This window comes from Miniopterus natalensis, chromosome 7 (genome assembly GCF_054644295.1).
Source record: "Miniopterus natalensis isolate mMinNat1 chromosome 7, mMinNat1.hap1, whole genome shotgun sequence".
In the NCBI taxonomy this organism is placed as follows: domain Eukaryota; kingdom Metazoa; phylum Chordata; class Mammalia; order Chiroptera; family Miniopteridae; genus Miniopterus; species Miniopterus natalensis.
The window spans coordinates 40,993,676-41,018,281 of NC_142087.1; the positions used below are offsets into that span (position 1 = coordinate 40,993,676).

At 38.2% G+C, this 24,606-nt stretch overlaps 1 protein-coding gene across 1 annotated transcript in view; it reads left to right on the forward strand.

Moving 5' to 3' along the window:
* Positions 1-258: 258 nt before the first annotated feature.
* Positions 259-24,606, forward strand: part of LPIN2 (lipin 2) — a 69,162-nt gene continuing 44,814 nt past the window's right edge. The window contains exon 1 of the mRNA XM_087818979.1: positions 259-339. The gene's annotated coding sequence lies outside the window, so the exon portion shown is untranslated. The remainder of the gene's footprint in view (positions 340-24,606) is intronic.

Sequence of the window (24,606 nt, forward strand, 5' to 3'; positions counted from 1 at the left end):
GCGTTCGGCCGCGGGACCCGCGGAAAGGCCGGGAGGGGCCGGCGCAGGGCGGGGTCACGTGACGGGGCGGGGCCTGCGCGCCAGCCTCCGGCCGCTGCCGCCGCTGCCGCCGGGTCCCATTCATGAGGGCCGTCCGGCTCGCCTGCGGCCCAGGCGGCTCCAGAGGCAGCGGCGGCGGCGGCGGTCGCTGTAGGTCCGCGCGCGCCCCTGGCCGGCCCCGCCCCCTCAGCCGCCCGCGAGCCCATTTTGCCCAGCTGGTCCCCGTGGTCGCCATCCAGCCGCCACCTCCCCTCGGCTGCCCGCGGTTGCCGGCGCGGGCCGGGAGCCCACCCGCCGCAGGTAAGCGGGTGCGGGGTCGTGGTCCTCGCGCCTTCGCGCCGCCACGGGTCGATCTCTGCGGCGTGCGTTGTGTCCCTGCGCCCCGGGGTGCTTCGGGGGCTCCAACTCGCGCCGGGCTGCCCTGCGGAGGGCCGGGACCCTCGGGGGCAGCGCGAGGCGAGCGGTCCCTGTCCGCGCCTCACCCTGCCGGCGCCTCGCCGCCGCCGTCACGTAGACGCGGCCCCGCCGGCGCCGCGGCCGGACTGGCTCGCGGGATGGGCTGGGGCTCCGCCGGCGGGTGAACGTGAGCGGGGGACGTGAAGACTTTTTCAAAAATTTGGGTGCTTCTGCCGCTGACCGAGGTGATGGTCACTTCAGACCCCCTCACCCGCGCGGGTTACTGGCCTGGAGGCTCGAACTGAGGCCGAAGTGAGGGTCGGCCACGCCAGTCGGGGCGAGGAAAGCGCCGCCGGAGGCCGCGTCTCCATCCCGCCCCCGGCCCTGGGGGAGGGGGCGCCCGCCGCGCGTGACCCGCGGTGGGGCCGCGGCTGGGAAGTTGCTGGTATTGCCCTGGGGCCGCGCGTCCGCCGGGCGTCTCTGCCTTCAGGTTGTGGACCGGACTCGAAATGTGAGTCCTTTTTCTCTTCTCAAACGCCTTCCCCTCGGCCAGTCTTAATTTGAATGGAGCTTGTTAAGATACCTATCCTGAGGGCTTCTCTCCCAACTTTGAACCCCGGCGGATCACCGTTTTCTCCTACACAGGTTAAGACAATTCTCACTGAAAATCTGGGGTGACAATTCGAAGGCATAGTTACGAAAAACAGGACCAGAAGATCACCCTTCCTTTCAGAAATTGCTGGAACTCTGAATATTTGGAAATGCTCTGAAGGATTTTTTAACAAGCCGCTGGACTAATTTTAAAGGCACGCTTGGGGATTGTTACTCCACACCTGTTTTATATTTTAATTAAGAAAAGAGCCCCTTGCCTTGGTGTCAAGCCAGGCCCTGTTGAAGCTCTGCTTAGTACAGATGCTCCGTGTTACTAATTACTGAAACTTGGCCTGGTTAGTTCATACTGCTTTGACAAGACACATCTTTGAAATATATTTTGAAATTTTTACAAATTATTTAGTGGCCCATGATGGCTTCTCTGTTGATGGAAGGATAATGATTGTTCTTAGTGGCTTAAGAATGAAAAGTGTGGCAGGAGATGTTGAGATGGGGGGCGGCAGAGCCCACAGCAAGGTGCAAGGGAAGGATTCGCTGGGTTAGCCCTTTGCTCTCGGGGGGCTGGTACCCTGTTGCAACATCCTCACTTTGCCTGAAGAGCGGTCAGCCTCCCGAGTGCCCACGGCCCACGACCACACATGAAAGAGTGCTGGGCAGTATGGATGACTTCTTTTACCCAACTACATGTGCATTTGATTGTGGTGTGTCAGACTGGAGTATCTCCATACCCAAATGTTGGTAGAGATGGCCATAGAATTCTGCAAATGAGATGATAGGTTCTGTTTTAGTATTTGATGGCACAGTTGAGAACCAAGAAAAGCTGTATGTTTAAGAGGAACTGGAAATGGGAACATGTGAAAAACCATTGAACACTATAGTAAAGCCTCTGTTAAGAAGCAAATAGAGTCAGCTAGGGCTTTGTGTCCTTTATTGTTACATCACCCTGTATTGTAATTTTTGGTTTTCTGACTGGACTGTCTCCTACATTAGACCAGGAGTCCTTGGAGGCCAGACAGACTCGGGTTGCTGCCCGGTACCAAAGGCAGAACCGGTTTTTAGAAGAGCCTTGGTAGAGATCTGTTGAATAAAAGTAGGAAGCAGCAGACAGCGTCCTTACCAGTGACCTGAGAGCTGGTAGCGCTTCCTGAATGAATGAGTTCACTCAACTTTCCTGAATTGTGAGTTTGGATGAATAATCCTGGCAGTGCCAAGCATTAGTGGTGGTAAAGGTTAAATTAAGCTGATGATCATCACAGTGAACATTTTGCAATATTTAGTTTAAATATTAATATTTAGTTTAAATATAGCTTGGTTCTCTTTGTCAACAACTCTTTCCTCTGGGTATGGTTCTTTGTATGCATATTTCATCCTGTATAGCACCACAGTAACACTTAGCCTGAAGCTTTATCTTATTAGGAGGTAGATTCAGCTACCTCCTTTAGGTGCTTAGCAACCTAATCAGGAAGTTTTTAAGTCTGACTTAAGTCTTCCTGCCTTTAATTTAAATCCTTTCCTTTTTGCTCTGACCCCACTGGTTGTCAGTGTATGTGTGCATGTGTGTATAGGGACTTGCCCAGTCACTAGGCAGTGGCTTGGGACCTTTATTTTGAAAGCCTGTTTTTATCTGTTTTATTCCTTTTTTTTTTTTTAAGTAAGTCATTATACATATTCCTCTCTGAGGCTCAGTCTTCTGGTCTATCATTTGCCTTCTTTATGATGAAACAGCTCACTAGTTGGTAGGCAGAGCTTCCACTTGGCAGAATCCTGTATAGATTGTCTTATTAAAACTTTGAAGATATTTATTACAGGCTGGAGCTGTAAGCTTTATGGCTATGTCTTGATAAGGTATTTGAGTAAGTTTTGGTGGCTTTGCTAGCAATTAGTTGCGCTTTTTGGAACCTACCTTTCCTGCCGTGGTCTTGATGCTTTATTTTAGTAACATACTATTACACTAAACGCTTGACATGAATACAATTCTGTACACTTCAAAAGGTAAATATGAGGGAAAGTTACTCACCATGGAATCCAGATGAAGCAGCGAGGTATTCTTCCAAAGTCTGTGGCTTCCTGTGTGTGGTGGGGCCACTGCAGCTCTGCAGTCCTTACCTTGGGCAGCCCTGCTCCTGACCGCCAACAACAGGAAGTTCTTGGCCCAGAGATCTACCCCTGCTCTGAAATCCTGCGACTGGAATATTCTGCTCTAAGTTTTCAGTCTATCAAAAGGGAAGGAGCCCTGGCAAGGCGCTCAATTGGTTAGAGTGTCATCCCTATAAGTCAAGGTTGCAGGTTTGATCTCCATTCAGGAGATCAAACATAAGAAGCAACCAATGAATGCATGAGTGAGTGGAAAAACAGGGTCACTGTTTCTCTCTGCCTCTCAAATCAATCAATAAATTTAAAAAAAATTTTTTAAAGGGAGGGAGAACAAAAAAATTCGTTACGAGAGAAACTGCAGCAGTGCAAGATAAAGCCTTTAATGTGATTTTTAGGATTAGAATGATTATAAAGTATACATTTTTTCTTATTTGATTCACTGACCACAATTTAGATTCTTTTTATTATAAAGACTTTCAGTGCTAAATTTTAGTGATCCTATTTGTCATTTTAGATTGGTGTTAAAATTATTGCTAAGAAATGAGGAAGAAAGGAGCCAGAAATCATTTTACTTGTAAAGCATAACAATGGTTACAGCATCAGTTCCTTTCCCTACCTTCATTTCACCTCTGCATAAAGAGGGTATGGCTGAAAGGCAAGGAAGCATATGATTATTAGAAGTGGGATCTTTTACATTATTTAAGTCAACTGTATAATTTGAGAGACTACATTGATGCATTAGAAAAGTGGGAGGAGGAGCTCCTAGTAAGTGATCTTTTAAAAATCAGTTTAGAATGTGGTACCTATTTTTGTAATCTTTGAATTTAGAACTTTATTATGTGGTGTTTATATCTATCTTTAGTGTCATATTTTTAGCATGAACCATCCAAAATAGGCTTTTCTACTGTTTTGGAGGAGAAACGCTGGCTCACAGAAAAACACACCTTGTGATGTTCAGGTAGCTGGTGGATTGCCTTTATCTTACTTTTTGGTATATTTGAACAGTTTAGAAGGTCTTTACTTCTCTAGTTAATCTTACGAACAGTAACTGAGTCTATATTGCCTTTGTTTCATTTCATATCCTTATTTTTGTCCAATTCCCTTATCTTAATTTTATTGTTTACTCATGTATATTTGAACTACCTCAGATTTTTTTCAACCAGGCAAAATAAATTTAAAGTGATTTGTAAATTCTAAATTCTTTTCAGTTCCTAGCATCTTTGTATCTTTCCTGTTCAAGAATCCACATGATTCATTCTTACCTGGTTTAAGCAAATCTAAATTTCTCATCTCAACTCAATTCAGTTTTCTCCCTGCGATCTCCCAACTGTCCCAAACATTTAATCATTTTCTTCAGTACTTACTTTCCTTGATTACTTTCCGATGTAGGAGTCACACCTCGTTACATGTGTTGACATTATGTTACTTAGCGCTCTCTGTATTACTTTGTCTTTTTTCTCAAGTCATCTCTGGCTTTCCTCTAGCTGTTAATATTAGAGTAAATAACTATTGTCTCCTTCATTTTCAGGCACTTGCCTGGTAATTTTGCCGTCTTTGCTTTCTGTAAAGGTTGAACTATGGAAGAGTAGGGGAGAGATGGAGAGTATCAAATAGAGGTAGGAAGAAGCTTGCCTTGAGGGTTTGTCTGATTCTAGTAGGAAAAGTAGAATTTGAGGAGGGGAGGAAAGAATGTTTAAACATGGGTACCTTTGGAATATGGCCATGGGGACAGACAGACCTGTTGATTTTTAAAGTAGTTATGAAGGGGAAAGAGAGAAAGGGATGAATCTTTGTAGGTTGTGCAGAAAGAGCTCAAATAGACTAAGCTGGAGTAGCTGAGCTGTAAGACCTGTTATATTTGGTGCACTGGAAACTTTTTGAAGGTCTGGTGTGTTCTCTTCTGTTGTTTTGATTAATTTTTGTGGTTGCTTGTTAATTTAGTTGAAATTTTAAGTATAGGGGGTGTAAAGGGACATGGATTTGAAAAGATTAAGAAACATGGTTATTAAAAACTAATGTTTCAAAAGGGGTGGGTACCGTGATCTAGGTTTAAAAATTATTTAGTGGCTATAACTAAATAATTATTAGGCAAGGAGGAGAAGCTGAAGATGAGGAATGCATCCTTCAGAAATTCGAAAGTTGAAACTAGTGATTATACTGCAAGAAAAAAGATTAGGCATATAGTAACAAATAACTTTTTTAGTAACTGACTTTCTGCATTTACCTATTGCTGAAATATGATAATTGATTTAAACATTTTTAAATCTTTAATAAGATGCTTTCTTTTAAATAGAAAGTATCATAATTACAAAAAAAAAGTTCATTGGTTAATCTGAAATAGAAATCTACCTATGATACTTTTTTATACCTCTGAATAAGCAGTAGAGTTGTACAATGTCTGAATAGTTCTAATCTATTCAGTGCTTTATGATGTGGCACTTACTGCTCCTAGCAAGATAGGTGTGTCCTGCTTACTAGAGACTTGGTATTTAACTCATTCTAAAAGAGGAGTGTACAGAATGTGAATAGTCCTTAAAAGGTATTTGGGCATAATCTATTCAGCTTCTGTGCTTACATTTTTAGTGTGAGAATATGTTTGCTTGAAAGGCGTTTGTGTCTTGAATAAAAATATGATTGCTTCATGTGCTTGCTTAAAATTTCTATTTTGACTGACCCAGAATTTTTATTTTATAGTGTCAAAATAGAAAATATACTCTTATAAGTTAGTAATATTGTATATTAGTTTTATGTACTACATGTTTATAAATTTAAGCCTTGTGAATTTTGCCATCAAAATTTATCTCTGAATTCTGTTGTCCAGGCCTGTAGGTGGAGCCTTATCTTTGTTTAGAAAGCAGAGCTGTCTTCTATACCTAGTAAATACAGGGTGGGGCAAAAGTAGGTTTACAGTTGTGAGTACATGAAACAGTTTATTCTTGTATTATTATTTATTGAGTATTGTATGTATTATTTTCCATACGAACAACTGTAAACCCACTTTTGCCCTACCCTGTATAGTGAATGTTTAACTGGAAGAAAAATTCTGTTGCTGATTAGTTCATGGAATGGCTAAGTAATTTAACATTTTTCTCTAAAATCTAGTAAGTGATTTTTATAAAAATATCCCTAGATTATAAAACTACATGAAATTTTATTCTATTTGAAAAAAACTAATATACATGTATTACAGTGGGTGATTTTTTTAAATTTTATTTTATTTTTAATCTTCTGAATGCTCACTAAATCTTTTGCTGGCGTCCTTCCCATAGAATGGAAAAGGGTTTTTGTGTTAGGACATTTTCTTATCCCAAGTGAATGAACTAGATAACTTATAGGAACTTTGCTGTATTTAATTTCCTGGTTCATTTGTTTTGTCTTGTTAATGAGACATACCTAAAGCTCAGATGGACCACAGATGCTGATACCAAGAATTGGAAAAGAGCTTTTCATAATTAAAAGCAAAATCAAACCCAACCCACAGTGCTTATATTTGCTTGGTGTTTATTTTTTCTTTTCCATAGTAGTTTTCATTCCTGTAAATATGATTTTTTGCATCACATAATAGTTCTATTTATCTTTAAAATGTTTATTATTTTTATGTGTAGCTTAAAAATTCAAACAGTACTTTGAGGTATATTATGAAAAATACCAATCTCTTCCTCACTGCTGATACTGCTTATTAGAAGCAACTTCTTTCAATTCTTACCTGTTCTTTATGGGATTTAAATCCATGTTTGTATTGTATGCCTATACTACTATAGTTTGGTTTTTTGAATTTTAGACATTGTCTATGCATTTTCTACTATGCAAGATGAGGGTTCATCTCTTCTGTAACCCTCCTTACACATTTCCTGCTATCTTTCCAATACAATTGTATTATAATTTTTTATTTTCTCGATATTAAGTGTTTATATTTTCATGACTAAATATTGTTCAAAACAACCATGTGCAATGATTTCATTTCTTTTCCAGTTCAAATTTTTGTTTTCTCTGGACTTCATTGTTTTGTTGGCTTATGCTTCTCAGTTCAGGCCCCCAATTTCTGACAGAACTACAAAACTTCTCAGTGCAGTCAATACCTCACCTGAATTCCATTAATTTCTCCTGTTGTTGAGTGCTGTTTTCTAGATATTCCTCTCAGCCTGCTTCCTCATTTTGGTGGGTACATCCTCCTGTAGCTTTTTGAGAAGGGGATTACAGGAGGTCATGCCTGTGAGACACCTTACATGTATGGAAATGTATTTTGGCCTAATACTTGATTGGTAGGCTGGCTATAGAATGAAAATAGTTTGAAGTTTCAAGCTTTTGAATTTGTTTCTCTCCCCCTCTACCTCCCTGTTGTCCTATCCTTTCCCATTCTCTTGAGGTATTTGTTTGTTTGTTTTTAGCACATTTACTGTATCTTTTTAAAAAATTCCTCCTTTCTCATGTCTTGATGAATTGCCTTCATTAGTGATTTTCAATATTGGTCCTTGGACCATTCATGGTCAGGGAGTGACTAGAACACCTGGGAAGTGCCCTCCTCACCTGGCTTCATGGTGAACCTGCTGTCCTTGGCTTGTTTTATACACTTGCTCCTGGCTAGAGGGCAGGTATGTCACCAGTCTCAAAAGGTCAAAAGGGCATAAACACACACAGTGGGTGCTTCTCATGCCTGGTGAAGCTTCACTGCACAAGCAGAATCATCTGCAGCTGTGTGTTCTCATGAACTGTTTGGGAAGTGACCAGCACTGGCATGTTGCACCTCTGATTGAGAGCATGATGTGCATCTGCTTTGTATAGCCCTGCCCATGGAAGGTTTCTTGATCCTTTGCCTTTAAAGAAATCTCAGAGCCTTTAACATTGTCTTTTGGCATCTTTCTGTCCTGGAGCCTTTGGGTGGAGCCCACAAAAATGCAGTATCTCTCCATCCTTTGTGCTGGACACTTGATGGGAACTTTCAAGTTGGAAAATCATGTCTTTGACTCTGGGAAATGTTCTGGTAGTTCTCAGGGTTTGTTTTTCTTGTTTGTTTTTTTAAATTTTTTTGCATACCTCCATTAACATGGGCTTTGTTTGAGCACTTCCTTACTTTCTGGTCTTCCTTTTTATTTTTTTCCTCCATCATTTTTTGTCTTTCAAAAACTTGACCTCTTTCATTAACCCTTTTATATTTCTTTGCTGTTATGTTAATGACTGTATTAGTTTGCTAGAGCCGTCATAACAAAGTACCATAGACCAAGTGGCTTAAACAACAGAAATTGTCACAGTTCCGGTAGCTGGAAGTCTGTGATCAAGGTGCTAGAAGGGTTGGTTCCTTCTGAGGGCTGTGAGGGACAATCTGTGTGCCTCTCTCCTAGCTTCTTACTGTTTGCTGGCAGTCTTCAGTGTGTCTTGGCTTGTAGATGCAGTACCCTATCTCTACCTTCATGTTCACATGGCTTTCTTCCTGTGTGTGTGTCTCTTTCTCCAAATTTCTCCTTTTATAAGGAAGCCAGTCATTGGTTTAGGGCCCACCCTAATGACCTCATTTTAGCTTTATTATCTCTGTAAAGATCCTATTTCTAAATCAGGTTTCATTTTCAGGTATTGAGGGTTAGAACTTCAACTTATATCTCTTTTGGGTACACAGTTCAGTTCATATCAGAGTTTCTAGAGAAGCGTGTGACATCCTCTGTGTTTAATATAATGTCTAGTTATAGTAGTATTTTCAGAGATGATTTAGTCACATCTACACAGAATATCAGAAAGCAACTCTTGGGAAGTACTTTTTAGATTACAGCTGGAGATTTTTGTTCAGACTTCTGTGCTACTGTAAAAATTTCTGCTCATTTCCCAAATGTTTAACTTAGTATCTGAGTCATCTCATTTTCTACCCTTGCTTGGTTTCTGAAGTAATTTGAAGGTTGTAAAAATGACTAAAGAGAGAATAGCAGCAGTGTCTTGTGAGAAAGTAAATCCTAATCCTAAGTATGGGTGAACATGATCGGCCAGGTTCTGATGCTCTATCTCCCATGTTAATTATACCCTATTTCTCTTTCAAATGTGAGCCTCCCTGGAGTTTGTTGGTTTTTAAAAATTTTATCATATATTTTCTTGTTTTTGGCTCCCCCAAGCCCTTTACCTAAAGTAGCCTTCTCCTGCCCTTCCTTGCTTTTTGAGAGCATCACTCTTTTTAATTTCCTTCATAATAGTTATCCCAGTCTAGAATTTTATTTTTTGTTTTTTTCTCTCTATTAGAGTCTAACTGCTATGAGAGCAGGTAACTCATCAGGCAAGTTCATTGCTTGATCCCAGCTTAGAATAGAATAGTGCCTGGCACATCAAAGTAGACTCTACTTTTAAACAGATCAATGAGTGAAACAGGCTTTCTTTTCTGGCATTCCAAATGTTATATCACTGACCTGTTATTGTTCTTAGAAGTCCTTTTCTCTTGTTCAAGTAGTTAGGTGTGCAAGTCAGCTTGTGATAATGCACAGGCACAGCCTTACTTGGCTTTTTTTTTTCAAAGCTACATAAAACAGGAACACAGCTCACACTAGAATTATGGGTGATGCTGATAGCAGTGGTACAGTTGGCCTCCATCTCCACAGCCTCTCTCTTTATCCACCCATATGTTCTCCCAGAGCCAGGAAAGGTAGGCCCCTACTCCAATATTTCTGAAAACTTCTACTGGGATCCCAGTAGGCACTGTACAACATAAAGCAGGGCATGAAATTTGAGCTGTATTTTAATTGGCATTGGTAGAAGACTCTCACCCATCTCCACAGCCTCTCTCCATTTCCCCAGGACCATCTGCAGACACCTGCACAGGATGCCTGTAGTTGTGAGTTGTATCTCTGCATTGGTGTATAGGAGTACACATCCCTGCTTCTTGGCCTCATGGTTGTTACCTTCGACTTAACTGTGACAGATGGACCCAGGAAGTTCCAAAGAGCAGTGAAGAAGTGGTGAATTTGTGCTTCCTGATCTAAAAGACTTCCCTCTGGGAAACTAGGGAACTGCATTCCAAAGAGACATTGGAGGTGTTTGAAAAAACTGAGTGTGTTATGGGCACTGAGACTTCTCCTGGTCACTTTTATGACATCTGTTCAGTAAGCTGATGGATTGCTACTTGTTTTTTTCTTGGTTCTTCTTTTAAAAAATTAATTGGGGAAGATCCTCTTCACCTACAGGAGGTATTATAAGATGATTGATACAGTATGTGGTTGGTCAGATTGTTTATGTAAAATCATGGTACTGTCTTAATTTCATCCAAGCACACGGAAAGGCTACAGGCACAATGGCTTGGCATTCTGAGGTTGTCCCAAAGGTGATTGCTATAGTTTTAATCTCACTAATACTTCTTTGAATTTCAGTTAGATTTAGAAAAATACAAGCTTCCAAGAATGAAGTGTACATATTCACGAAGTGTTGAATCTGGCACCTCTTATGCAAAGTTTACAGTCAGCTTTAGAGTTTGTAGCAGATTTAGAGAATTTGGTGTCTATGGCAAGGTCTCTGTAAAACCAAATGATTTTTCTGTGTGATGGTGAGGAGAGGGGAATGAGTTGTGATTCTGTTGTTCTGGGATATATATATATGATATTCAGTAGGTACATACATACAGACAAACATACTGTCACAGGATTTGAGCAACTAGTTCTTTCCTGTGGCCTCACAGTACTTACTGAGTTGGGGTAATGGATGATAATTGATGGGCATTATTCATGATGAAAAATATTACTATTTAAAAAACAAGTGCAACATGTTGTTAATAAATCTAAAGTTTACCCATAAGACCTAATTACCTCAAGTTCTTCAGTTTTGTGCTCCATTACACATGGATAATAAGGAAACTGTTGGTCTTCCTATTAAAAAATATAATTGTGCACTGGATAAAGATATAGACAACAAATATAGACAACAGAATGGGGGTTACCAGAGGGAAAAGAGGGCTGGGGGATGGTGAAGTGGATAAAGGGGGTCAAATATATGGCGATGGTAGGAAACACAATGTCAAATTATAATCTTGTACACCTGAAAATTATATAATGCTATTATGTTACCTCAGTAAGTTCAGTTTAAAACTATTTTGCTGAACAGTTCGTCCATAAAGCTGCATTCCACCAAAGTAATTTTCAGGAGGAAAGATTATAAGGAAAAAGAGAGGTAAAAGACGTAAGAGCGACATAGATTTTATTGTTTCCTTTTCACTTTAGTTGTAGTATTTTTATTTATTTAAATATGTCTTTATTGATTTCAGAGAGAAGAAGGGAGGGGGGGAGAGATAGAAACATCAATAACTGAGTCGTTGATTGGCTGCCTCCTGCACACCCCCCTACTGGGGATCGAGGCCCCAACCTGGGCATGTGCCCTGTCTGGGAATCAAACTGTGATCTCCTGGATCATAGGTTGATGCTCAGCCGCTGAGCCATGCCAGCTGGGTATTTTTTTATTACAAGATTTATATGTGGTGGTAAAGAGAAAACTACAGGGCCAAATGTTGTCACTTGTGCTACAGCCATGATATTGAGGAAAAAATGAAGGCAGGAAATATATAAAATGTAGTCACTTTAGCCAAGTTGCTAAAATTATTAACATTATGAAGGTTGAAGTATGAGGAAGACTTTATTCTTGTTCTTACTAGCCCTGAAACTTAAAATTTTTTAACTTTCCAGTCCTGCATCAATGTCTGGATATACATATGGACATATACCAAGTCCCAGTAAACCCTTTGATTACCTCATATATCCAGACCCCTTGGTATCCCCTGACATCCATTATCCAGACCACCAGACATGACCAGACTTCCTGGCACCCATCTTGTGGACCAGCTGGCATTCATTACCATGACTCCTAGACCAATCCTAGGGCTAAGAATGCAGGACTGATAATTCTCAAGAATGTACTTTTTACTAAGAGAACTCTTAACTTTTCTTTCTTCAGAACACTCCTGGGTTTTTGCCTGTGTTCCCAGTTTGCAAACTCTAAGACCATTGGATAAATCTTAACCATTTTAAAAAATGTAACTGTGAAGTAATATGATTGGATAAGTCATATTCAATCAAGTCAAATGTACATTTCCCACATTAGTGGCAATATGTGCATTTCAATGATGCAGAGCCCCGCCGGGCGTGGCTCAGCGGTTGAGCATTGACCTAGGATCCAGGCGATTGGGGTTTGATTCCTGTTCGGGGCACATGCCCGGGCTTGATCCCCAGTCGGGGGCGTGCAGGAGGCAGCCGATCAATGACTCATCATTGATGAGATGTTTCTCTCTCTCTCTCTCCCTCTCCTTTCCTCTCTCTGAAATCAATAAAGATACATTTAAAAAAAAATGATGTAGATATTCTCAGAAACATTTTAGAATACCACTTTCATTTAAAATTGCATTCAGAGTCTTGAAATACAAGGTGGGACAAAAATATGTTTACAGTTGTGAATACGCCTAACACAGTTTAGTCTTGTATTATTATTTATAATTATTGTATTTTCCATACAAACAACTGTAAACCTACTTTTACCCCACTGTGTTTATCCTTTTGTACTTAGTGGTGGGAGATCATTACCCTTCAGGTTTTTGGAAATACCCAGAGCACCATCTAATGGATCATGCATGTCAGAGAGAAGAATAATACCTACTTTTGTACTGTTTCAGAGTTGTGACCTTATAGTAATGATACTGATTTTTATTCTGTGATTTTTATCAAAAATTTAAAGAGTTCTTCCAGAAAAACAGAGGAGTACTAATAATATACTGAACAGTGGCATATCAGTGGGATCAGTTTATTGTAGCTTTCAGAGGTGATTAACTTAAAAGACAACTCTGGGAAAAAATAAATTGTCGTAATAAATTGTAACACACCCGTTCTGTGTTTCATTGGTACTGTGTTCTGAGAAGTGGGGAACCTTTCTTCTGATGTTGCTGCTTTCAGGTGTTTCTTTGCTTTCTTAGATTCTATATTTTGTCCTTGCCTTGCAAGGTTAAATTTTAGACATTACCAACATTTAACCTCTAAGAGTAGAAAAGCTGACTTAAGGCTTTACCCCTTGATGGAGAATGCAACTATTATTGCCATCTGGAATTGTGTTCATCTATAGGTGTGTAATGTAACTCGTGTCATGTATAAATCTGTGTACCAATGCTATAGTTTTTCTTTTAGGAGAACTTTAAGTGGAAGTAGACAATCATTTTCTGAAAGACAATAATCTAAGAATTCTGATTCTTTTTAAGTTAAATTTACCAGGTATCAGACTTAGATGTAACATTAGAATTTTTAAAATACTGAAAAAGTAAGTTTCTTAAGTTATTCTCATAGCAGTGTATTTCTAGCCATTTTGCTGTTCATTTTAGGAATAATGTAAATAAATCTGCATACAAGAATATGAAATGCTGCATATTCTGATGGGGATGTAGTTAGGTTGAGAAACATAGAAGTTTGAAAAAGAAACAATTGGGAGAGCAAGCTCACCACAGAAACATTGCAGAGTTGCTAGGTTCCATTGATCCGTTTAAGGCTACAGATCAATAATTTATACTCTCACCCATCTGTCCTACCTGGATGACTCTTAGCGCTTATGATGATTCTTCATTAAAATGATAATCTCAATTTCTTGGGTGGTATTTTCTTTAACCTACTAATATGATAGCAAGCAAACTGTAAATTCAGCATCAATAATATGGTTAAAAGCAAAAGCTCTTGAACTCAGACCTTGGTTTATATCCTGGCTTCTCCACATAGCAGCTGTAGGACATGAATAGTTTCTCACTGTTGATGAGAGTTATATATATGGGATGTCAATTGTGTATGTCCTTTGTACTCTTATCTCTTGAGATCCTACTGTATTTCTTATTATTTGTATGAATTTTATATATGATAGAATTTTTACATTTTCCCCAAGAAACTACATCCAATGGAATGCTGATTTCCTGGGTTTTAAGTACTTACCCAACATTACAGCCATAGTTCATTTGTATAAATGAAAGAAGACAACAGGAAGGGGAGAGTACCAGCTAATTACCAATATTTTTAAAATAAAAAACTGTAAATAATTGTTTGAAAGAGGTAAAATTACAGCAACAAAATAATTAAAACAGCCATCACTAGTTTTTCAAATGGTTCGGAAAATTTTTAATTAGAAATGTTATGTAGAACCAGCTTAGAATGGGGAAATTCCTCTTAAGAATCAAAGAATATGATCTCATAATTTGTGGTAATTTTCACTTACTTTTCTTTGGTTGTGTTAATATCAACTTTTGCTCGCTTTATTGTTATTTGTTATAGTTTTCTTTGGCTATTTTAAGCCATCTCACTTCTGACTTGGAGTAGAAAAACCCAACACTATGCTTCCTGAAGTACCTTTACTCACTCAGTGTTGTGATACACTGGTTCACTCCTGCTAGTTGTGAGTTTATAGCAAAAATATCTGTTTCTATTTACTATTTTTAGATTTCATACTAATATGACTTGTGTTTTAACAGGATTTCTTGAGAGTGAACAAAATGGAGTGATTAAAGCTCTAGTACATAAAATTGCTTATAACTTAGTATGTCACCCCTGAGTGTTACTTTGGGAACAGGGCCATTGCAAACTGCTGTTCAGAGGGTGAAATGATAGAAGGAAGAGACAAACATTTAAAAAGAAACAGATGTCATTAACAGGCCATGGACATTCATACACACACACCCAGTGAGGCAGCCACCATGGTAGTTCTGAGCAGGGAAAAGGGTTTCCCACTTGTTTTGGTTTTATTTTATCAGAAATATCCAGAATTTGTGACGAATCAAGCCATGATTCTTCTGATCCTTGATTGGGCTGCTTAGCTTTACTCTCTTAATGATCAAACAGGTAGGCTTACCTGCTACAGCTGGACAGCTCTCAGTTTTTTCTTTCTGGTCTCAAAATGTTGGGTGAAAATTTGACCTAGAACATTAGGGTCAGAAGGGTTAGATCTCAGAGGATGTTTAGTCCCAAACTCCTTAGACTGGAATATATACACTGAGGATATTCTAGGCCCATATAGTAAATGTTGTACATTAACCCTTGAACTTTAGCCAGTTAGTCATTATTTTTTTCATATTAAGAAATGGACGCGTAGGGCAGAATGCAAAATATGTTGAATTTTAAAGGTAAAATATAAGTCTCCAAGAAGATTATCTTTGGGAGTGTCACTTTAAGCTAGGCCTTCTGACCTCAGGAGACCCTCCCCCCCCCCCCCCCCCCCCCCCCCCCCCCCGTTCCTGGAAAGACTTGTTTGCATTTGATCATTCACTCACAGCCCAAATAAAGCAGTCACTAGCTATCCTTTTTAAAGTTCTGGGATTGTGGGAGGATATAATGAAACACTTGAACTTGAGTAAACTAGATAGCTATTTCTAATAAACAGTTAAACTACAAATGTAGTTAAACTATAAATGAAGAGGAATTTTCTTTTGGTTTTGAAGGAAGCATATTAGTCACTTCAGTCACTTTTGGATTGTTTTAATAGGTAAACAGTAAATTTTAAGTAGGTCTAGATGTGGGAAGAAAAACTTCATATGCATTAGTGTAGATGGTAAGAGTCATCTGGCTCAAGAAACTCTGTTTCATGTGGGCTTTGGTCCTTTTGTGCATGGGTCTCTTTTCATACATGAGTGGCCTTGAAAATGCAGAAAGGCACTTGAGTTAATTCTTTCACTATAGAGTAATTATGGTGGAGATTATGAATTCTTTGTAATTGAGGCTTTAAAAATATTTTAATCATAATTTTTTTTTACTACTCAAAACTTTAGTTTTCTCACTACTTTATTGGTAATTCAGTAGAAATAAGTTGCTATTCATAGTATCACCACTGGGGGGGAGTAGTTTATTTTCATGTTTTGTGTTAAAATCAGAATATAATTTGAACCAATTTAGCCCAACTTCAAATAAGCAAATTTCAAGTTAGGAAGTTTTAAATAAATTCTTGTATCTTCTTAAAAAAGTGTTTTATACCTAGTCTCGTATACTAATGGGATTAGTAGTAAACACACACACACACACAAAGGTATATATTTTACTAGTGTCACTAGCTGTGGAATCTAAACAAAATTCTGACACACTCGACTAACATTTTGGTTTTGTTTCTCTAGCCTTTGGAAAGATTTAAGTCTTGGGGGAAAAAAAATCCAACTTCTACCCACCTTTTAAAAAAAAAATTATAATGAAGATGCTATGCAAAAGTAAAAAATAATTTTTCTCGATATTTAACTATTATTCTTATCTTAGCCTATAAAGAAAAAGTTTGACAATATACAGTAGTGTTTTTCTTTGAAAGATCACATGTGAGATTAAGAATTGTTGTTTTGTTTTGTTTTGTTTTTTTAATCCTCACCTGAGGATATTTTTCCATTGCTTTTCAAAGAGAGTGGAAGGGAGGGAGGGAGAGATAGAGAGAGATGTCTCATTGCCTCCCATCCAAGCCCCTACCAGGGCCGGGAATTGAGCCTGCAACCGAGGTACATGCCCTTGTCTGGAATCGAACCTGGAACCCTTCAGTCCACAGGCAACGCTCTAACCACTGAGTGAAACCGGATGTTGGTTTGGTTTTTAAGTTTTACTTACCAAGTCCAAAAAGCCACCACTCAAGTGACAGGCTGAAAATAGCATGTTGGGTACCAGCCTGGAGGTTAGGTGATCATAAGTCACCACAGGAGGAAGCTGGAGGCATGAGCCTCTTGACTAAACAGATGTTTGGAAGATGAGCTCACCCTCCATTGGTTCATGGTGCATGCTGCCTTGCCCTCAGAACATTTTGTGAGTCATTAATCCAAACACTGAAACAATTCCAATACTAGCAGGAAACTGAAGTGGCTGGCCTGGGACCTGCTTGTTGTGTAAAAGGCATTTGAGGGCAAAGGTTGTCAAAACAGAGGTCACACCCACCAATCTCTTCCCTCCTGGATTTCATCTCTTTTGTTAGGCCTTTCTTCTTTCCTGTTAATCTCCATCTCTTTTTCCCCTAGCACCTTCTCTTGCCTTAACCTGGCGTTGTGGGAAAAAAGCACTGAACCAATAATCTGGTATCAACTAAGTAGGTGACCTGGGGATAATTGCCTGACTTCTTACTTGGCCTCAGTTTCCTCACGTTTAAAATGGATGAGGTTAATATTTTAAACAATAATAAAATTTAAAAAAAAAAAAATGGATGAGGTTTTGCCCTGGCCAGTGCAGCTCAAGTTGGTTGAGGGCCGTCCCAGGCACCAAGAAGTCAGGAGGCAGTCAATCAGTGTTCCTAACATCAATGTATCTCTCTCCCTCCCTCCCTTTCTCTGTCTCTAAAATCAGTAATAAAATGAGTGAGGTTTTCCTCCATTTTTCTCTTTCCCCATGTCTTCATCCCTCCATCTACCCTCCTACTTACAGTTTTCCCCTGCATGTTTTCTTATCTCTTCCAAGTTTTATTTCTTTTGGTTTTCCTTCCCTCCCCCTTCCTCACCTTCTTATGTAGTTTCTCTTTAAATCTCCTTTCTCTTCCACCTCTTATTCTCCTTCCATTTTTTCCCCCACTGGCAGCACCCCAATATCAATTTTTTCTTACTACCACCTGATGCTAGGGATCTGGAACTGCAGTAGGACATGGAGAAAGAGGTTTAAATTTTTATACATTGCATGGTATTTAGATCCCCCCAAAATCACTTCTTGTGAAAGGAATTTGTGTACAGGATGCATATTAGATTACAAGTGCCTGTGGGCACTTCATGTACTTTAGGCTCAAATTAATATCTGATAGGCTGGGCAGCAAGCAGTGTAACATATTGAATGTTTGGTAAAATTTCCCACTTCTCATTTTAGTGAAATTTGTTTTATTATTTGTATCTTAGTGATACATTGCTGCAGTAAACATTACCAACCCCTGTTTATTTGGTCAAACATACTGAAATTTTATCTTTTTGTGATGTTTAGAGGTAGGAAAAAAAGGTTTAATAATGTGAACATCATTAACTCTATGAGGATCAGCTAGTATATTGTTGATGAATTAACTACTTTTATGAAATGGATGAAAATTCTTTCATCTTTAGTTATGCATTTGTAGAAGTTTCACTGAATATCGCTTTTTTACCTCCCTTGCTTTCAAGATTGTCTCAGGGCTCTGAAGTAGTATTGTCCAATGGAATATAATGGGAGCGACATAAGTAATTTTAAAATTTCTAGTAATATTAAAAAGTAAAAAAGCAGGTAAAATTAATTTTAGGAGTATATCTTATTTAACTCAGTATATCCAAAATGTTATTTTAACATGTAACCTATACAGTATGTAAAAATTTATGAGATTATTTCACATTTTTTTAATTTGAAGTCTGTATTTTGTACTGACAGCACATCTTGATTGGTACTAGCCACGTTGCAAATATAACCATATGTGGCTAGTGGCTATTTGTAATGAACAGCACAGTCCTAGACACTGATGAATAAAGTAGTATATTTTAATTTAAAAATTAATACATTTTGTCTGTGTGTTAAATGTGTTTTAGGTTTTTTTAAACAATTCATTGAAGTTACTACTATATGTTGACTTACTGAGACCTGGAAAGCAAATTCCAAGAATGTCTGAATTTTATAATGTTGCATTGTCATAATCTTGAAGTTAAATAAATGGTTCATTATTTATATTATTATGTAATATAATTATAATAATTTAATATAATTAATATCTTAACACTTTTATTATTTTTTTCTTTATTTACAATGCTGAGCAGGCTATTTCTCATCCAGAATTGTGAAAATATGCTCGGACATGCCAATATGATAAAGTAAAAAGTTTGGGGTATTTGAGCTGTCTTTGGGCAGCTCATTGATATAAACATAAACTATTTTCCCTTCCCTGATTAATGTATATAAGATTACTTCTCCATATGTATAGTTGTTTTTATTTCTAAAAACGAGGATGTGATTGATTTAGAGAATCATTAACTCAATCCCTGTCCTGTGTGATGGAAGTTGCAATGACTGTCATGTGATTGGGCAGGACTTGGTACCTATCAGTGTAAACACATGGCACAGCCTGTCCCATGCCCTTTCTTATCTCCTTAAGAGGGAAGGGGTTGAGGCGTTCTGAGCAAATCTTATTGGTAAAGTCATGTATGTATTGCTTTTTTTTTTTTTTTTTTGAAAGAACCATTTCCTTTCAGTTTTAACCATATTACAGTGCCTGCAAACAAACAGTTTGTCAGCAGAGCAGCTTTCCGTTTTGATAATTTAGAGTTGTACCTTCATCTTTGAAAAAAGACATGCTTGATAAGCTAGTTCAGGTTTTAAGATGTTTTACTTAGAAGATGATAGTGAAGATGAGGAGGAGAAGGTTCATGAAGGCTCATTAAGGAAAACTGAAGATGTTTACCACGGAAAGGCCTCTGCTGGTATCCTGGTGAGTTACATCCACTTATGTCCTGGTCACTTTGTTTGCTCAGTCTGGGGTAATACTGAAAGAAGAAGGGAGAATACCTCCACCCCCCAAAAAATGACTAATGCCTTTTCTTTGGAAAATGTAGTGTTGTAAGGGATTTTATTAATTTTTAAATGTTAGTTTCAACAGAAATCTTTGCCCACCTGTCTCCATAATTCACTCTACGCCATCTTTCTACCTTTTTCCATTTATTAGTTAACAGTAACTTTGTGCCTAGAAAAAAATGAAGTTGATGATTGAAACTGAGAATTTTTTAAAAAACTGGTTTCAAACTAAATGTACCTGGTTTCACATTCTCTTTGCATCTAACTGCAGTAGTTGAGGAATAAAAAACATTTAAAAGTTTTACAGTTTTTATTGTTCTAGCCAAAATTTATTGTAAACTAAACCAATATTTTGAAAGTGGCATTTTATTCTGATATATGATAGAGAAGTGTGACTGCAATCTTTTTTTCTCCTATGATTGCAAACAAAAAATTTCTGTAAGCCTGACATTGTGGGGAAAATGCATATTGTCTGAGTTTTTAAAAAAATATATATATTTTTTATTTTTATGTTTGAGTTTTTTTGTCTAGAGTTTTCTCTCTTACAAAATATATAACAAGTCATTCATATAAACTTAGTGTTAAGTTCTAGAAGTCCTCATTAAGGAAACAAAACCAGGTGAATTAAGGACAATATTATTTAATTCTCCCTATGGAACCTTCTCCTTTAAAAATAATCTGAAGTAATTGCAATGAGGTAAAGGTATTTTTTAGAAAATTAAGGGTATATGTTTTTATGAAAAGAAGTATAAAATAAATAGGTTAGAAATTGGTTTCTAAAAATCTGGCTCATAATCAGGTTGATTTTAAAAATTTTTTTATCACCTTTTTAAAACTACCCCATTTTGTGTATTTTTGCTTTTGGATCTGTTGGTAAAAGTACTTTTTCATGGTTCCCAGGAATTAATGGAACTGGACATTGTTTGAATATGGATATCATTTGAGTATGAATGGAAGTTAGGTGCTACTGAGAGGCACTTTACTTTTGAAATTTCCATTTTAATAGTATAGAGTATATGTATATGTGGATTCATACACGTTTGTTGTAAAGGTCAGAAAGGAGAATAGTGAACATGGCTGATATGAAATATTTTAAAAATTTCATTTAGTGAGTAGCACTAACACAAACCACCCATCATAGGAAGAAGTTCTTATGCTTCCTGCTTTCTAAAGGGGAAGGGAGGGCAATGGGTATTTGATTAGGTTGCATTTTATTATCAGTTCCCTTTTATCGTAATGTTTGAACATTGATTCCGTACCTCCCTGCCCCAAGAGAAACTTGGATTTTCTGAATAGGTAGTGTTCAACACTGGATTTGATATCTGCTTAATAAGCTTGCGCTGATTATATAGGAGTTAGACTTTATAACCTATGTGTGTGTGTGTGTGTGTGTGACTTTATAACGTGAGGGGGGGGGGAAGGGGGAGAGGGCAAATCCTGGTTTTCAGGGTCCAGGCCCTCAGTGACCTTCATGCTCCCTACTAGTCATATGCTGTCTGGGCATACCTCTTGTTGGAAGGTGAAAGTCTTCATTTTAAAGAAGATGATTTTGTGTGTTTGGAATGTAAATGTATAAATCTAATAACTTAAAACATAACAAGCTTTGTTAGAAATTGGGAATTTCTTAAAAATCATGTTTCCATAATTTCTAAACAAGTGAAAATAATTCCTTTATTTGGCAAGGAAAAGGCCAAAATTGTTTTCGTATTCACATATTCTGAACTTGCAAAATAATCTGTTGGATTATATACCCCCACTTATTTTAAATTACCTTGATTGCATTTTTATAAAATTGCGGCAGACTGGAGTTCTTAGCTAAACTTGTAATCCCAAGAAATGCTGCTAGAATTCAGTCTTTCTGTGGTTGAGAGCTGGAAGAGACTCTAGGGGGCATCTGGCCATTCTTGTTAAAGATGAGAACCTCTGTTCATGAGGCAGAAGTGAGACTTGACCTTGCTTGGATCTTCCTGTTTTCATCAGCTACAGGGGACTCCAGGAAGCCCTGAGGGGACAGTGCTTCTCCATCCTTGTCCTCTGCTCTCTTCATCAAAGGACCTGAGCACCTGTATGGTTGAGTCCCAAAAGCTCACTTTTTTTCAGAGAGAATTTTGTATTTTTAAATTATTTACAGCAAGATTTAGTAACTTGAACAGTGGTAGAGGGTAAGTTACCTTGTAGGTGGAATGTGTGGCTTGGGGTAGTGTGTATTATCCTGAGAGTTAGGAAACCCTCAGTAAGGGTGGAGAAGTTGCCATTCCACCCTCCATCCCCCTTTCCCAGCACATTTGTCATTACTCCCTGCTGCCAGAAATCCTAAAACAGCACTAGGTGAGTGTGTCCAAAACCAAACATTATAATCCAGCATGGAAATGTTCACAAAGGTGATTAAATATTTAGTGACATAGAATTTTATTTCCTCACAGAAATGTGGTAGTGTTACTAGTTAAGTAGTTTGGGGGAATAAATTCTGTTAGAATCTATCTGTTTTCACAAATTGTTTGCCTCTTTTAATCCTCATGCCACAGATGAGCTCAGGTATTTGTGGGAGAGTAACTTAGAGACCTTGGGTAGAATTGTGTCTAGGCTGTTTGGAAACTATTATCCATTTTTATTTTATTTATTTATTTATTTTTTAAAATATATCTTTATTGATTTCAGAGAGAGGAAAGAAGAGGGAGAGAGAGAGATAGAAACATCAATGATGAGGGAGTCATTGATCAAGCCCTCAACCCTGGCATGTGCCCTGACCGAGAATCGAACCCTGATCGCCTGAATCCTAGTCGACGCTCAACCCCTGAGCCACACTGGCCAGGCATTATCCATTTTTATATTTATGCCCTCATCTGTTTTCAGAAAGAAAGACTTGGAGATAGCTTACAATTAAAGCAGATGCATATACAACTGCTCCACAATACTGTAGAGTGCATGACTAAAAAATTTAAAGAAAACAAAATTCTCTTTATTTCAGTAAATAGTTATTTGCCACACTAAGTCTCCTGGATGCTCACACATTTTTTCCTTTTCATTTACTAGAATGCCTGAATTGTTTGCTGCTTTGATTTTTGTGAGTAACATAACTGGACAGATAATTCAGCAGATGGCTATATAAATACTACCTCTTTTAGTTTGCCCACATACTTGGTCCTAATTATATACTCTTAGATAGCTGAGCTATTCCATTCATCTATATACTGGGAAAATCCCAGTATATAGATCTAATCCAGGTGCTGGTCAGTCAGTTTTGTGCATAGGAAATAAAAGTTGTAATCCCATCAATGTCTTTAGGCATCTCAAAAAGTCAGCTGTAGGTCTAGTCTAGAGGAATTGGAGGTAGCTATCTGAAAGGATCTAAATAAAAATGTTACTGCTCTTGGAAAAACACTTATTTTTTATATAATTTGTTTTACAATCATACTTTAGGCATTAAATATTCAAGACAACCCAGTTCTGAAGAAATTACAGACACCAATCCTAGAGTAGATAATTTTTGCATGTGTTATATGTTACTTATCTAATTGAAAGTAGAAAAAATAGTTTTTTTTTTTTTTTTTTTTTACTATTTTGCTGCTTGTTCCAGAAAAAATTATATATTTTTGTTAATCCTCACCTGAGGATATTTTTTCCATTGATTTTTTTTTTTTTTTTTTTTTTTTTTTAGAGAGAGTAGAAGGGGCTGGGGAGAGAAATATCAACATGAGAGAGATACATGGATCCTGCAACCCAGGTACGTGCCCTTGACCTGGAATTGAACCCAAGACCATTTGGCTCACAGGTCGATGCTCTAACCACGGAGCACACCTGCCCGGGCCAGAAAAACAATTTTTTTTTAGTTATCTCTTCTTTGAAGCCTATTACATAACCTTAAAACGATTGTCTAAGTTCTCTTATTTTCTTAAGCCGTTTGGGGGAAAGATATTTTTCAAAGGGTAGAAATAACAGTATCCTGATTGATCTTGTTTTGTTAACAGTATTGTTTTTACTGTGATGAAGTCATACTTACAACTTTTAGTGCACTTGTGTACCATCTTAACCCTGGCCCCTATCTATAGAAAAGGCCTTCATCAGAAATTTGCCTAAATCCCAGGAAAACCTGTAGGGAGAGCTGTGTAATCTCTAAAACATTGTTGCATTCTCTGAGACTTACCTAAATTTCACTTGAATGCTATCTTCAGTTAGGTCAAGGGGCAGTAGCTGAGATTATAAAAATCATTTGTCATCTCCCTTTTATATTTGAATAGAGCATGAAGTCATAACCATTACAGACTGATATTCAGTCATAAGATTCAAATTGGAAAAGTAATTCACTGAGGGGATGTGAAGCAGGATACACCCTTCAGTTCTCTCTACTCCCCGTGCACTATTTTCAAGAGGGGACTGGGAATTGATCCACTTCCTGTTGTCATCAGACACAGCTTGATAATATGCTATTTTGGGGCCTTTTGGGGGCTTTAAAAAATATTGGTACCTGTAATCTGGAGAGTGGCCTGGGCACTGGGATTCCTCAGAGCACCTCAGTGATTCTGGTGGAAGCCAAGGATGGTGATTCCCAAGGACATTGATTTCCAACTCTGATCAGTGGAACCCTTGCTGAGCTTTAAATAGAAAACATAGATTTTCTAGAGAGACTGAATCAGAATTGAAGGGGGTAGTGGAGCTCAGGAATTATTTTGCTTTGTTTTTAAAACTAAATTACAGACTTTATTCAGATATATTAATATATTTTCTACTGAAGTCCTTTTTCTGTTTCAGAATCCCACCTTGCATTTAGTTGTCATGTCACTGTAGTCTTCAGATCAGTGACAGTACCTCATTCTTTCCGTGTCTTTCATGATCTTAATACTTTCATTGAGTACTGGCCAGTTATTTTGTAGAATTTCCCCCAGATTGAGTTTGTCTGATGTCTCCTAATTAGGTGGAGGTCATGTGTTTTTGGCAAGAAAATCAGAGGCATGGTGTGCCCTTTCCAGTGAATCATTGGGGGGTTCCTGATGTCGATGTGTCTCATTACTGGTGAGGTTTCCCGAGATCACTTAAT